The sequence below is a fragment of the Bidens hawaiensis genome, unplaced genomic scaffold (assembly GCF_021521415.1).
Source record: "Bidens hawaiensis isolate Kalapana, Puna unplaced genomic scaffold, B.hawaiensis_p1.1 tig00001511_1, whole genome shotgun sequence".
Lineage (NCBI taxonomy): Eukaryota > Viridiplantae > Streptophyta > Magnoliopsida > Asterales > Asteraceae > Bidens > Bidens hawaiensis.
The window spans coordinates 3,430,024-3,443,182 of NW_027491085.1; the positions used below are offsets into that span (position 1 = coordinate 3,430,024).

At 43.5% G+C, this 13,159-nt stretch overlaps 1 protein-coding gene and 1 pseudogene across 1 annotated transcript in view; both read left to right on the plus strand.

Annotated features, from left to right (window-relative positions):
* LOC143583388 (pyrophosphate-energized vacuolar membrane proton pump 1) overlaps positions 1-13,159 on the plus strand; it is a 148,073-nt gene that overhangs the window by 52,283 nt on the left and 82,631 nt on the right. The gene's annotated exons all lie outside the window — the stretch shown is intronic.
* On the plus strand, positions 7,949-9,819 carry LOC143583335 (amino acid transporter AVT6E pseudogene; annotated as a pseudogene).

Sequence of the window (13,159 nt, forward strand, 5' to 3'; positions counted from 1 at the left end):
TTGAATGTTGATGGAATAAAGATTATTTGTTAATGCCTTGCCTTGTTTATTTCGCGCATATTTTGTTTTAACTTAGCAATTTCTTGAGTACTTAGATAAGTTAACTTTTCAACGTGGCAGATAATAAGTTAAAGTTTTGCTTCCTCTTTCGTGATTGTGCGGATAAGACCGTCACTTTCACTTAGTAGGATGGCTAAACTTTACCTATATCTGACCTGCGTTGACGTTTTCCTCATATTTTCCTTTGAAATTTTCTAAGTGTTTTATGTGTTTATGCGGGTTTTGCCGCCTTCCACACGCAACGACTTACTTCTTCCCATATTTATGCGGTGAATACCGGCATATCAGTGTGGGAAGTTCATAAGTATAAAGGTAAGGCTATCAACACAATGTGATAAAGGAGAATCATTTCCATTAGAAGTGGCTCTAGGCCTTTTCTTTACAAGTTTGGAATTGATCTACATGTAACATTTGCGTAATTGAGCTCCGTTCCATGTTCTTGGGATAGGAGTGTCATCGAGCCTTTCGAGCCGGTATGCGCCTTTTCCCAAAACTTCTTTGATAATTTACGGTCCTTCCCAGACCGGTGCCAGTTTTCCTGGGCGCTCTTGGTTTGAAGCCTCGTTGTTACGCAATATGTAGTCTCCTACATTGAAGTTGCAGAGTTTTACCCGCGTGTTGTAGTACTTTTGCATTTGTCGCTTGTAGTTTTCTTCACGCGCCGCGGCTAAGTCTCTGCGTTCCTCTGTTAGCATAAGGTCTAACCGTCTTTCCGCATAATTGTCTTCTGGCTGAATCAAGACCCTTGATGAGGGCAAACCAATTTCGACTGGGACCATGGCTTCAGTGTCATAAGTGAGGCTGAACGGGGTTTCTCCCATACTGGCCTTTTTCAGCGTTCTGTTTGCCCAAAGGACGTGTGGAACTTCGTCCACCCAGCCGGATCTGTGTTCCAGGAGTCTTTTCTTTACGCCTTCGACGATGCTTTTATTTGCTCTTTCCACCTCACCGTTACCTTGCGAGTGTGCCACTGAGGTAAAGGTGTGAGTGATTTGAAGTTCTTCCAGCCACTTTTGTAGCTTCTTGTCAGCAAAGTTGGTGCCGTTATCACTCACCAAAGTATGTGGAAGTCCAAAACGACAAATAATAAATTCCCAAATAAATTTTTTAATATGTTTTGCGGTTGTTTGGGCTAAGGGTTTTGCTTCTATCCACTTGGTGAAGTAGTCGATGGCTACCACTAGGAACTGAACGTTTCCTGCTGCTGTAGGAAATGGGCCTGTCACATCGATGGCCCACTTCTGAAATGGCCATGAAGAGGTGACTGGAACAAGTTCATTCTTCGGGCGATGCGTGTTGGGTGCGTAGAGCTGGCAAGACCTACATTTTCTGATGTATGCCAGCGCATCCGTATGCATCCCCGGCCAAAAGTATCCCGCGTTGTTTAGCTTAGCTACAACAGCGCGTGGACCTGTGTGTACTCCACAGATGCCTTCGTGTACTTCCTTTAGGAGGTAGTCAGCATCTTGGTTGTCCACGCATCTTAAGAGTGGGCCAAGAAAGTTACGTCTGTAAAGGGTGTCATCGATGAGTTGATAGTTTAATGCTTTACAACGTATTTTTCTTGCCTGTGTTTTTGAATCCGGTAGTATACCCGCTGCAAGGTAATTTATTATCGGTGTCATCCACGTTTCTGTGCCGGTTTGGATGACACAAATTTCCTTGTGCGGGACTGATGGTGCTTCAAGGAGTTCAATGCGGATGTCCTTTCCCAAATGGGTGAAGGCTAATGATGCAAGCTTGCTTAACGCATTCGCAGATTTGTTTTCGCTACGCTTGACGTGTATGACTTTACAATCATTAAAATCGCGCATAAGGGTTTTTGCTTGTGCGAGGTAAAGGGCCATTGTGTCGTTCACGGCCGTGTACGTTCCGTTTATTTGGTTGGCTACTAACATGGAATCCACGTGGGCTTCCAAGTTTTTCACTCCCATTTTACGCGCAATTCTCAGCCCGGCCAAGAATGCTTCATACTCGGCTTCGTTATTCGTACTTGGAAAATCCAGTCGAATAGCGTAAGTGTATTCTTGGCCTGCTGGGTTGGTTAGTTTCAACCCTGCACCTGAACCCTCGTTGCTGGCTGCTCCATCAGTGTAGAGTCGCCAGACATCATTGATGTCCTATGCTGGGGAGGGTTGAGCCTCCTCCTGGCACTCTTTCTCCCGCGAAGCGGGGACTTCTGCAATAAAGTCGGCCAAGACCTGGCCTTTTATGGCTGGTCTTGGCTTGTACTTTATCGCATATTCCCCCAACTCAATTGCCCATTTGGCTAGACGTCCCGATAACTCGGGTTTGCCTAGAACGTTTGCAAGTTTGAAGTTGGTGAGAATGGTGATTGGGTGACCTTGGAAATATCATCTTAGCCTGCGTGAAGCCTGTACAAGTGCTAAGACTAGTTTTTCCAGGGTGGAGTACCGGGTTTCTACGTCTGTTAGGACACGGCTAACATAGTAAATAGGCATCTGGATACCTTTTCGCTCTACTAGCAGGACTGCCCCGGTTGCTCTATCTGTGGCAGAAAGATATATGATTAATTCCTCCCCCGCTTCTGGTGCTGTGAGCGTTGGGAGTTCGATCAAGCGTGACCGAATTTCCTGAAAAGCTTCTTCCGCTTCTGGTTCCAGCGGAAGTGCGTTTTCTTTAAACAGTTTCTCAATGTTGACACGAATAGGAACGACCTATCCGCATGGTTTGACAAAAAGCGGTTAAGTGCGACTAGGCGTCCATTCAGTGTCTGGGCTTGCTTGATGGTAGTAGGTGATTCCATTTTGATAATGGCTTCGACCTTTTCAGGGTTCGCTCTGAAGCCATCTTTAGTAACAATGACTCCCAAGAACTTCCCTTCTTCCATCCCAAAGGAACACTTGCTCGGGTTGAGCTTCATGTTTATCTTTCTGAGCGTGTTGAAAGTTTCTTCGATGTCTTTCAACATCGCTTCTGGCTCAGGGCTTTTGATGACCAAATCATCCATGTAGACTTCCAAGTTTCTTTCAATTTGGGCATGAAACTCTTTGTCCATCAGGCGTTGGTATGTGGACCCTGCATTCTTAAGTCCGAATGGCATCATTTGATAACAAAATGTGCCATCGGGCGTCCGAAATGCGGTTTTGTCCTGATCACCTACAGCCATGTGGATTTGATGGTACCCCTTATATGCGTCAAGGAAGCATTTAAGGCGAAGCGGTGCTAATGAATCCACTTTGAGGTCAATTTCGGGTAACGGGTAACAATCTTTGGGGCATGCTTTGTTTAAATCTTTGAATCTACGCACATGCGCCATTGTTTGTTAACCTTCGGTACCATAACGGGATTTGCAACCCATGTTTGATATCTACTAACGCGTACGATGCCCGCGTCAAGGAGTTCCTTGACTTGGGTTCTACACGCGTTAGCCTGTTCCGCCCCCATTACTCTGCGCTTTTGTATGACTGGCGTAAAAGCCGGGTCACACTTGAGCTTATGCTCTGCCTTACTTCGAGGTACACCAGTCATGTCAGCTGGTGTCCACGCGAAGATGTCAGCGTTTCTCTGTAGTAAGCGTTTGAGTAAGGTGCGCGTAGGATCAGTGATTGTTGGGCCAATGGTAACAGCCTGGTCAAGGTATTTGCCATTGAAGGCCCATTTTTCTGGTTCGGTGATGGTTGGTTTAGCCATCTTTGGTTTGGGTTTAGATGAGACAGATGCGATGCATACCTGGGGGATACCGGTGATCATCGCTACACCCTCAGCAGTTGGCCATCCCATCATGCCGTGGACTGAAGATACCACGGCGTTGAATCTTGCCATCCCGTCTCTCCCGAAGAGAATGTCGTATGTGTGGTGTGGCTTCCTCATCACGACGAAGTCCACGTCTTCTGTGCGGGAGTATTTCCCGTCCGTGAGAATGACGGGGAAAGATAGGATACCCAGGGGAGTGTTTGTGCTGCCGTCGAACCCTTCCATTGAGGCGTAAACCGTTTCCAAGCGTTCTTTGTCTTCGTCGTCTAGCTTGTCGAAGAACTGCCTGTACATAACCGTTGACGAGGCGCCGTTGTCAGCAAGAGTGCGGGAAGTTATGTAATGCCCCAGCTGGCTTTTGATGACGATAGGGCCTTCCTTGCTGGGTCCTCCAGGCACTTGCGGGAAGCGCACCTCAGCTTCCTTCCATTCGCATGGTTCTGTCGTTCGTCTTTTTCTTCCTCTGATGTTGCCATGAACCATGTGGATGCTGATGTCAACGGGCTTTCGTCCATTGCCTTTATACCGGTTATCATTCCTTCCTCCATTCTTGATTGATGCCACAAGGTGTGCAAGTCTTCCATCCTTGACGAATGTATCAACAATATCCTTCAAGGATGTACACTCCTCTGTATTGTGACCCTTTGTCCCGTGGAAGTCACAGGATTTGCTCTGATCCGCATTAGGTCGCTGCCGGATCATTGGAGCTTTTGGCCATGGGAGTTTTTCGGTGGCAAATATCTCCGTGACGCTTTTGGTGAGTGGCGTCCACCGGTGTTTTCGGCTTGAAGGGTGCGTGTTATCCCTTCCGCCAACAAGAGGGCGAGAGCTGGATGAGGTGTCAAAGTTTACCCTTGACTGCCAAATACCTAGCTTCCTCTTTTTGTTCTGCCAGGCGATCCGAACATTGTTTTCTCTAGTCCTCTACTTGTAGAGGTGTGTACTCTGGGGAAGATCCCTACCCAGTTGCTTCTCCGTCTCGGCAAAGCGCTTGGCCGCCGTCATGATGGCATCCCATGTGGATGGCATGCCGTCCTTACCCGTCAACATGCGGATAAGCTCTGGGTATTCAGCGCCCTGGATGAAAGCGGCGCGAACAAGATCTTCACTTATGTTGCCTAGACTCAGCTTTTTGGAGTTGAAGCGAGTGATGAAGTCTAGTAAAGATTCATCTTCCTCTCTCACGCAGTTGAGGATCGTCCACTGCTCTTCAGTATATTTCCTCTGTTGACTGAAGTGTTGGCTGAACTTGTGTTGAAAGTCCGCCCAATCATAGATGTGGTGGACCGGTAAACGATCAAACCACGCCCTGGCCGCTCCAACCAGCGTCATCTGGAACATATAACACCACGTGGGTTCCGTCCAGTTACTGACGGTTGCCCCCGCTATGAATCTGTTCAAGTGATCATCTGGGTCGGATAGACCATCATAAGTGCCGATGTTGGACATCTGTTTGGCACTTCTCGGAGCGATTGCTTCCGCAATGTCCCTTGCAAACTTGGATGTTCCCGCATTTGCAGCAGTTGGTCTAAAGGTTTTGGAGAAGTCGCGTGGGTTTCCCCCCGCGTTCCTTGGTTTGAAGGTTTCTCCGAAATTCCTTCTTGGTTGGAAGTCCGTTTCTTTACGCTTCCCTTTCGCCCTATGGCGAGGGTTCGCGTCAGTGTCGGATTCCTCTCGATCATCGTCCGAGTACTCGCACTCACTGTTCATGTTGAGCTGTTGTCGAGTGCTTCCGAATTCGTCAGCCTGTTGGAGTGAACGCAAGCGTTCATCCAACTCAGCTTGGAATTCCTTCTGACGTGCTTCGGCCCACGCCTTAACTTGATCGAGTGTTTGGCGAGGGAGCCTTGTCTGTTTCTCCAACTGGGCATCAGTGAACCCCAGTGAAATATTGTTTACTGCACTTGCCCCGGCTTGGGTAACCGGGGTAGTGTTCGTAAAATTTGTGTAACCGCCGGTGTTCCCCCCAGTAGCTGGGGTTGTGGTTACCGGGGTTTCTTGGTCACTTACTGGCCTTGGGACCGGAGTAACGTTAACCATTTTTTCAGAAGTTTTGAAAAAACTGAGAATTAGTTCTAGCTTTTATACACGGATGGCGCCAATGAAGAAACACTAAGTGACCCCGGGCAGATTATGGATAATCTGGGGGTTAAGTAATGTTTCCCACGAGGGTTAGGTCCGGCAAATAAGGATGTTCTTCAGATGACCTGCAAAACAGACACCGTGAGCTCGTCACTGAGAAGGGGGGGGGGGGTTCCTCCTTGTGACCACCCTCCGGCGTGAGAATCAGACTAGATTGCTCTGAATATAAGTGTATATTGAGAGAAATAGCTAGTGAAGGTAAGATACAAGATGATCCTACCGTTCCAAGGTGTTGGAGTATTTATAGCCGAAGGTAGGTTTCCAAGCAGGTGCAGCCAGCTGTATAATATTCCTGTTCTACCAACTATGGGCTACGCACGTGCCATGCTGGTTGGTGGGTAGGCAGCGGCTGATAGTGACAAGGCCGGCTGTGTACTGTTCCCTTTCCACCAACTGCAGGCTATGTGCGTGCCACGACAAGGGTTGGTGAGTAGGCAGCGGCTAATAGTGACAAACAGTACTAGAGCATGCTCCTCCTCGTACTGTTGTCGGTGAGCTGTCACCCTGTGATTGGTTCATGGGCTGCTTTGGTCAGATCTTGTCTATTTTGTCCATACCTTGGCAGGTATAGTACAAAAGATCTTCCAGAAGCATACGGACTGGCTCATTTGGGCGGGAGTATTCCCGCCTTGCTCGTTCCTTCAGGTGACACTGAATTATTGAGTTAGTGCCTTGTGCGTGTAGCCTTGCTATTAATGCGGGTAGCCTTCCCTAATGGCTTGTATCCGCAGCTGCGGGGACAGGCGGGGTACTTCACCATTGGGAGGCTTTCCCTGCGGGAACAGCTGGCGTACTGCGCGTAAGGTCTTCATCTCTGAGCATGGTGGGTCCTGCGGAACCAGTTGGTCCTTGCGCAAACGTCCCTCTTCAAGGTGAGTCTTGCGGGTTCAACTGGGCTCTGCTGGGACCTACCTCTTCAGGGATATACGCCAATTGAAATGTTGGAACCGAAAATGTTTGAATTTTATGTCAGCACTTTCAAATGGATGAATCACATTGTGAACTAAACCTTAGATGTTTATTTTTCGACTATTACATGTTCACGTTTTTATTATTGAGAGTGGCGCCATTTGAAATGACGAAACATAGGAAAACCGTCCAACCCAGCTAGACATGTGGCGACACCGACAACAAATCATGATCTAGGGTTGTTCAAAAAGCCAATGATTCGTAGCTCGTTTAACAAAAGTTCGAATAAAACTAGCTAACAAAACTTCATTTGAAAAGACATGAGCCGAGCTGTCTCATTTTTTAACCGATCCGAGCCTGACCCAAGCTCGACTCGATTCGTTGGCTCGATCTTAGGCTTGTTTAACTTCAAGCTGGAGCTCAAGCCTACCCGAGCTACCTCGTTTAGTTTTAAGCTTGAGCTCAAACCCTCTCTAGCTCAACTCGTGAACAAGCCTACCATCGTCTAGAGGTGCACAAAACGGGTATTTCAAATACTCGGTTTCGAATATGGAACCAGGTTCGGGTACTATCGGGTATTGGCAATACCTGGGTCGAGTTCGGGTCCGGATATTGTCTCTAAAAACCATACCCTATGTATTTGGTTCGGCTCGGGTATATAACTGAGTATTCTAAAACTGGGTATTTGAATACCCTATTTCGGGTTTTTTGTGGTTTTTTTCATGTATAGATTGGATTTTTAAAGGATTGCACTTTTTATGGGTATTTTCGGATATTTTTTTAGGTATTTTTAAGGTAATTTCGGGTATAGATTGGGTATTTAAAAAACCCTGTTATGGGTATGGAATCGCTCCGGTTTTTGGATATTACCGGATACAAATCGGGTCCAGTTTGGGTATGAGTTTTGGTACTGAAATGCATACCCTATTCGTACCCTACGGAGTCGGGTATTAAAAACCTGGGTATAAAAAAACCAATTCCAGATTTTTTTTTGGATCTGGTTCCGGATTCCCTTTTTTTTTCACCTCGACCCTCGTCTCTCTCCTAGAAATCATCAGGGCATGTGCTTTTAGCCATTGAAAATCAAATTAAAAGAATTTAAAGTAGACCAGAAGCCCTAGTTTAACTTGGCCCAAACTAATTTCATAGCCCAACCCAAACAAGAAACGTACAAGTCAAACTTGATGAAAGTCAACACCCCCGATTCCAATCCACCAACTGTTAATTACCAGACGCAAACCAAACCCTTTCACCCACCAAATTCTCGATCCATTTTCTCTCTCCCCAACCCATTCGTCAATTCATTCAATCACATACAAACACCACCCCTAAGATCTAGTAGCCCCATCATCCAATCGATCTGCTAGTACCCAATTCACTTGTTAATCTTTGAACAATTCGAATCGATAATGGGTAGTACCACCTACACCCCAATCCCCAAAGACTCATTCGTCGAATTACAATTCCAAGATCAAACCCCCAAATTCCAAAACCCAGATGGCCCAGATGAAATCGATCAAGATTTCGATCAAATCCCACTTGTAATCGTTCCAAAACCACCATCAAGCTCGGGTCTTTACGGCGCCGTGTTTAATCTAGCTACGTCGGTGATCGGCGCCGGAATCATGGCACTTCCGGCCACCATGAAAGTCTTAGGGTTAATCGTCGGAATTGTTTTAATATTATTAATGGGGGTATTATCGGAAATTAGTGTTGAGTTTTTAGTAAGATTTGCTGTTCAATGCAAAGCGAATTCGTACGGGGAGGTTGTTGAAGAGGCGTTGGGGAAGCCCGCAAGGATATTATCGGAGATTTCCATTATTATTAACAATGCGGGTGTTTTGGTGGTCTATTTGATTATTATTGGGGATGTGATGTCGGGTTCGCTTCGACATATTGGGGTTTTCGATCAGTTGTTGGGGAACGGGTTTTGGGATCATAGGAAAGTGGTTATTTTGATTGTGGTGGTCGTTTGTTTGGTTCCGTTGTGTGTGTTGGATAAGATCGATTCGTTGAGTACTACTTCGGCTGCTTCGGTTGGGTTGGCTGTCGTGTTTGTGATCGTTGCGTTTGTTGTCGCGTTTATTAAGCTTGTGGAAGGTAAGATTGATCCGCCTCGGTTGACTCCGGATTTTGGGTCGAGACAGGCGGTTCTTGATTTGTTGGTTGTGATTCCGATAATGTCGAATGCGTATGTGTGTCATTTTAATGTGCAGCCGATTTATAACGAGTTGGAAGACCGGTCGGTTAAGAAAATGAATAAAGTGGGACGTATGACGACGGTTTTGTGTGTGATGATATACGCCTCGACTGCGGTAGCTGGCTACCTTTTGTTCGGGGAGGACACCGAGTCGGATATTTTGACGAACTTTGATAAACCTCTCGGGATTCGGTTTAGTACGGCTTTGACTTACATAGTTCGTATCGGATACGTGCTTCATTTGGTGCTCGTGTTTCCCGTTATTCATTTTTCGTTGCGACAAACGGTTGATGAGTTGGTTTTTAACGGGGCGGGCCCATTAGCGGAGAGTAGAAAAAGGTGTTTAGGATTGACTTTTGTGCTGTTGGCACTTGTGTACTTGGGATCCACGATGATCCCAAGTATCTGGACTGCTTTTAAGTTCACGGGTGCAACCACGGCTGTGTCGTTAGGGTTCACGTTCCCGGCTCTTATCGCGCTTCGGTTAAGTAGCCAGGGTCCCGGTTTGACTAACCATGAGCGGTTTTTGGCTTGGTTAATGTTGAGTTTAGCGGTCATTGTTTCGGTTGTTGGAGTTGTTGGCAATGTTTATAGCATGCAGAGTAAATCCTGAGTGAGTTGTTTTGGTGGTTAGTATAGATACAAAATAGTGTAACATCATTATATGATTTGTCACATTTTTTTCCGATTAAATTTTGTTGTGTAGTAATTAACCTTACTTGTGTACAAGTGAGAATGAAGTGATGTACTCTTAATATGATCATAAAGTGTCTTACTATCAGTATTATTATTATTACCTATAAGGAATTTTCCCATGTTATGATATTGTATATTATATTTATATTCGAAATAAGCTTATAGCCATCTTAAAGTTAATGGTATTTGTAAATTAACATTTTATCATACTTAAAACATGTGAAGATTTTGATAACGTTTTAATAGTTTATTGAAACTTCATGACACCGTCACTAAAATCACACCCATAGCAATGGTAGGGCACGGGAAGGATACGATGGGTAGAGCCTTTCATAATAAATCATGTTTTAAACTATATAACTAATTTTGAACTCTCTTCACATCCCCTTATATCCTTGGATGAATCTTATATGATCGTGATTATTTGTGAACTAATGAAACGCGTTGAAAACTACATTCCTATTCACATGAAGAAACAACTTCAAAAACATATTTAGAAGTTGAAATGAACCGCAAAATGTAGAATTAACAACTAGAACACGCACTAAGATTCACAAACAAATATTGATGTTATCCATGAATCTCTATAAGATGATAAAGGATCAACAGTTAAAGCCCTAATTGAATGAACTAAAGGTCAAGAATCAAGATACTAACGTTCACTTTGACCAAAAAAGTCTTAAGATGCCAAGGCTGGAGAGCTGTCCAAGAATCTACATAGTTGGTCTGAGCTTATATTTGTAGACTTGTAGTCTTGTAGTTTCGTATTTTGGGCCGTTTATAACGTCTTGTTTGTTTTTCTAGGTCTACGGGGTTATGCTTTCTTGGACTATATGTGGTTAAAAGTAGAGGTGCACAAATCGGGTATTATGAAAAACCGGGTTCGGATATGAAACCGGGTTCAGGTATGATCGGGTATTGACAAATCGGGTATTAACAACAGTCGGGTCGGGTTCGGGTCGGGTATTGGCTTGATAAACCATACCCTGTGTACCGGGTTCGGGTAGGGTATTGAACCGGGTCTTCAACTCGGGTATTTGAAGACCCTATTTTCGGGTATTGAAAAACCCGTTTTATGGTTTTAAATACCCTATTTTTCGGGTATTAAAAAAAACCCATTTTCTACAGTTTTCTTCTATTGACAGGTTTCCTTCATTTTTTTATCCTAACTCCAATTTTTTGCATAAAAACTTCAAAGTTCATTCAAACATACATAACAACTAAACAATGATACAAAAAACATATATCTAATATGTTTTCAGTTATTGTTTGGTATATCAAAAGATGTTGCTCTAAACAAGTATTTATATCATATACGTGCTCCAAAAAAGATCCGTTGGAGAACGACTATAGATCTGTGGACAGCCACACAAAAACATGTGCACAAACACTAATATCCTAGCATGCAAAAAATCCGGTTCGGGTATGCAAAAAACCCGGGTTTCGGGTATAACTAGAACCGGGTTTCGGGTATAGTTTAAACCGGGTTTCGGGTATACCTAGAACCGGGTTTCGGGTATTATCGGGTTTAGATCGGGTACGGGTTCGGGTTCGGGTTTCAACATTGAAAGTCATACCCTATCCGTATCCTACGGGTAGGGTCGGGTTCGGGTATTAAATACCCGGGTTTTAGAAAAACCGGTTCCGGGTTTTTTTTTTCGGGTTCGGTTCCGGGTTTGGGTTTTTTGTGCACCTCTAGTTAAAACTTAAAAGTATGTTTGAGAGTTGGGCCCAACTTAAATTTCATTTTGCTGGGTTAGTAAAGCCTGCATGTGTGTCTTGATGTTGTAGTTTGTTTTTTGTTTTGTTGGGCTAGTCGTGATGTTCTAATATTTTTTCCTTTTTATTTTATTCTTTACCTTTTTAACAACCTTTGAAACTATTCTCAATACCTGAGCGAACTTTCATGAGACGAGATGTCAACCGTTCATGCTGATTTTGACGTACCAGGCCTGACACACTCAGTAGTCAGTAACACCATCAAAGAGGAAACACTCTATTGTGGGAAAACCCTTTGAGTCATGTTTCGAACATGAGACATCCAAGATCACAAACCTTAGTCATCACCCCATGTTTTCGGGGCAATGTCTTCTTTCCCCCACTAAAAAAAGTTGAAGATATTATTAACCAGAACAACGTGTAACCAGAGATTTATAAAACACAATGGTAAATTTAGATTTTGAAGAAATTTAAAGAGATGGAATATGATTTAAGATGATGCATATAATTATATGTTGGTGAATATAACCAACCTAGTAGATCAAATGGTATTAGAATCTACTTCATCCGAACATCTTCATTCTTATTGCCAAAAAAAAATGGCTAGAATCAGAACCGCCCATGTGTTTCTATCTAATCACCAACAACAAGTAAAGAATCACTTTCATAAAAACACTTTTGTGAGCTTTTTCTCACGCCCTACAACTTTCCTTTAATGTCCATGAGTCCTTCAGGAATCAATTCTCTCAATTATAAAATAGTAAAATCTAACATTTCAAATTAGATTCTATTTAAAAAAAATTATATTAACTGAGTTGATACTTTCAACAAGAAGTTAAATTATATTAAGTAGTCTTAAATATCAACGCATTTTGAACACTTTGACAGTATATTATTAGATAATAATCTCAATACTTTATTTAAGTATGATTGGTTTAGCTATTCAAAAGAGGGTTACAGCACAACTTGTAGCCCGTTTACATGTCACTTTATTATAATCGTTTTGAAGATGTATGATAAAAGGTTTTACTTTATGAATATTAGAGAACTTCATGATTCATTTAATGTTTAACGCTCCCACAAATTTCATAAGTGACTTTATCTTTTAAGAATTGTTTATTCAAATAACAAAAAGCGAAACACTAAGCCACTATTAATAAAATCTTATAATTATAACCGCCACAAAAACCTGGATATTACGATGAAAATAACCAAACGGAAACGATGTGAAGATAAAACAACAAAAGGTAAAATATGCGGCCCCAAACAAACAAATGTGTTATAATATTATTGGGTAGAAGAAAAGTGAGGTCTATTATTGTTTGTCTAGCTAGAAGACTTGTTGATTCCCTGAACCCTGCCACGAGACATGGGCTACACTGCCACATGTCTTCTATATTGTGGTCAACGTTCCCTCCCCTAGGTGCCATCAAAATGAGCCATTTAAATACTTTCATAGAATCTTTTGTGTCTATCAATGAGTTGTGTTCATGTTTTCAAAACCAGACATGTTGGACCGAATGGTTTAAAGTTCGTTTTGGCATGAGTAGACCGGGTGGAACGTGTAGTCGGTTTTTGTGTAGACCAGTTGTTTAATCTATGAGTTGGAAAGTTTAAAAGTCTTGAACACATGTTTTCCCACTAGGCTACAACTTATTGGACCAGTTTTATACACGTCATTGGATTAATTGTGTTTGACGTGTTAGCAGTTGAATA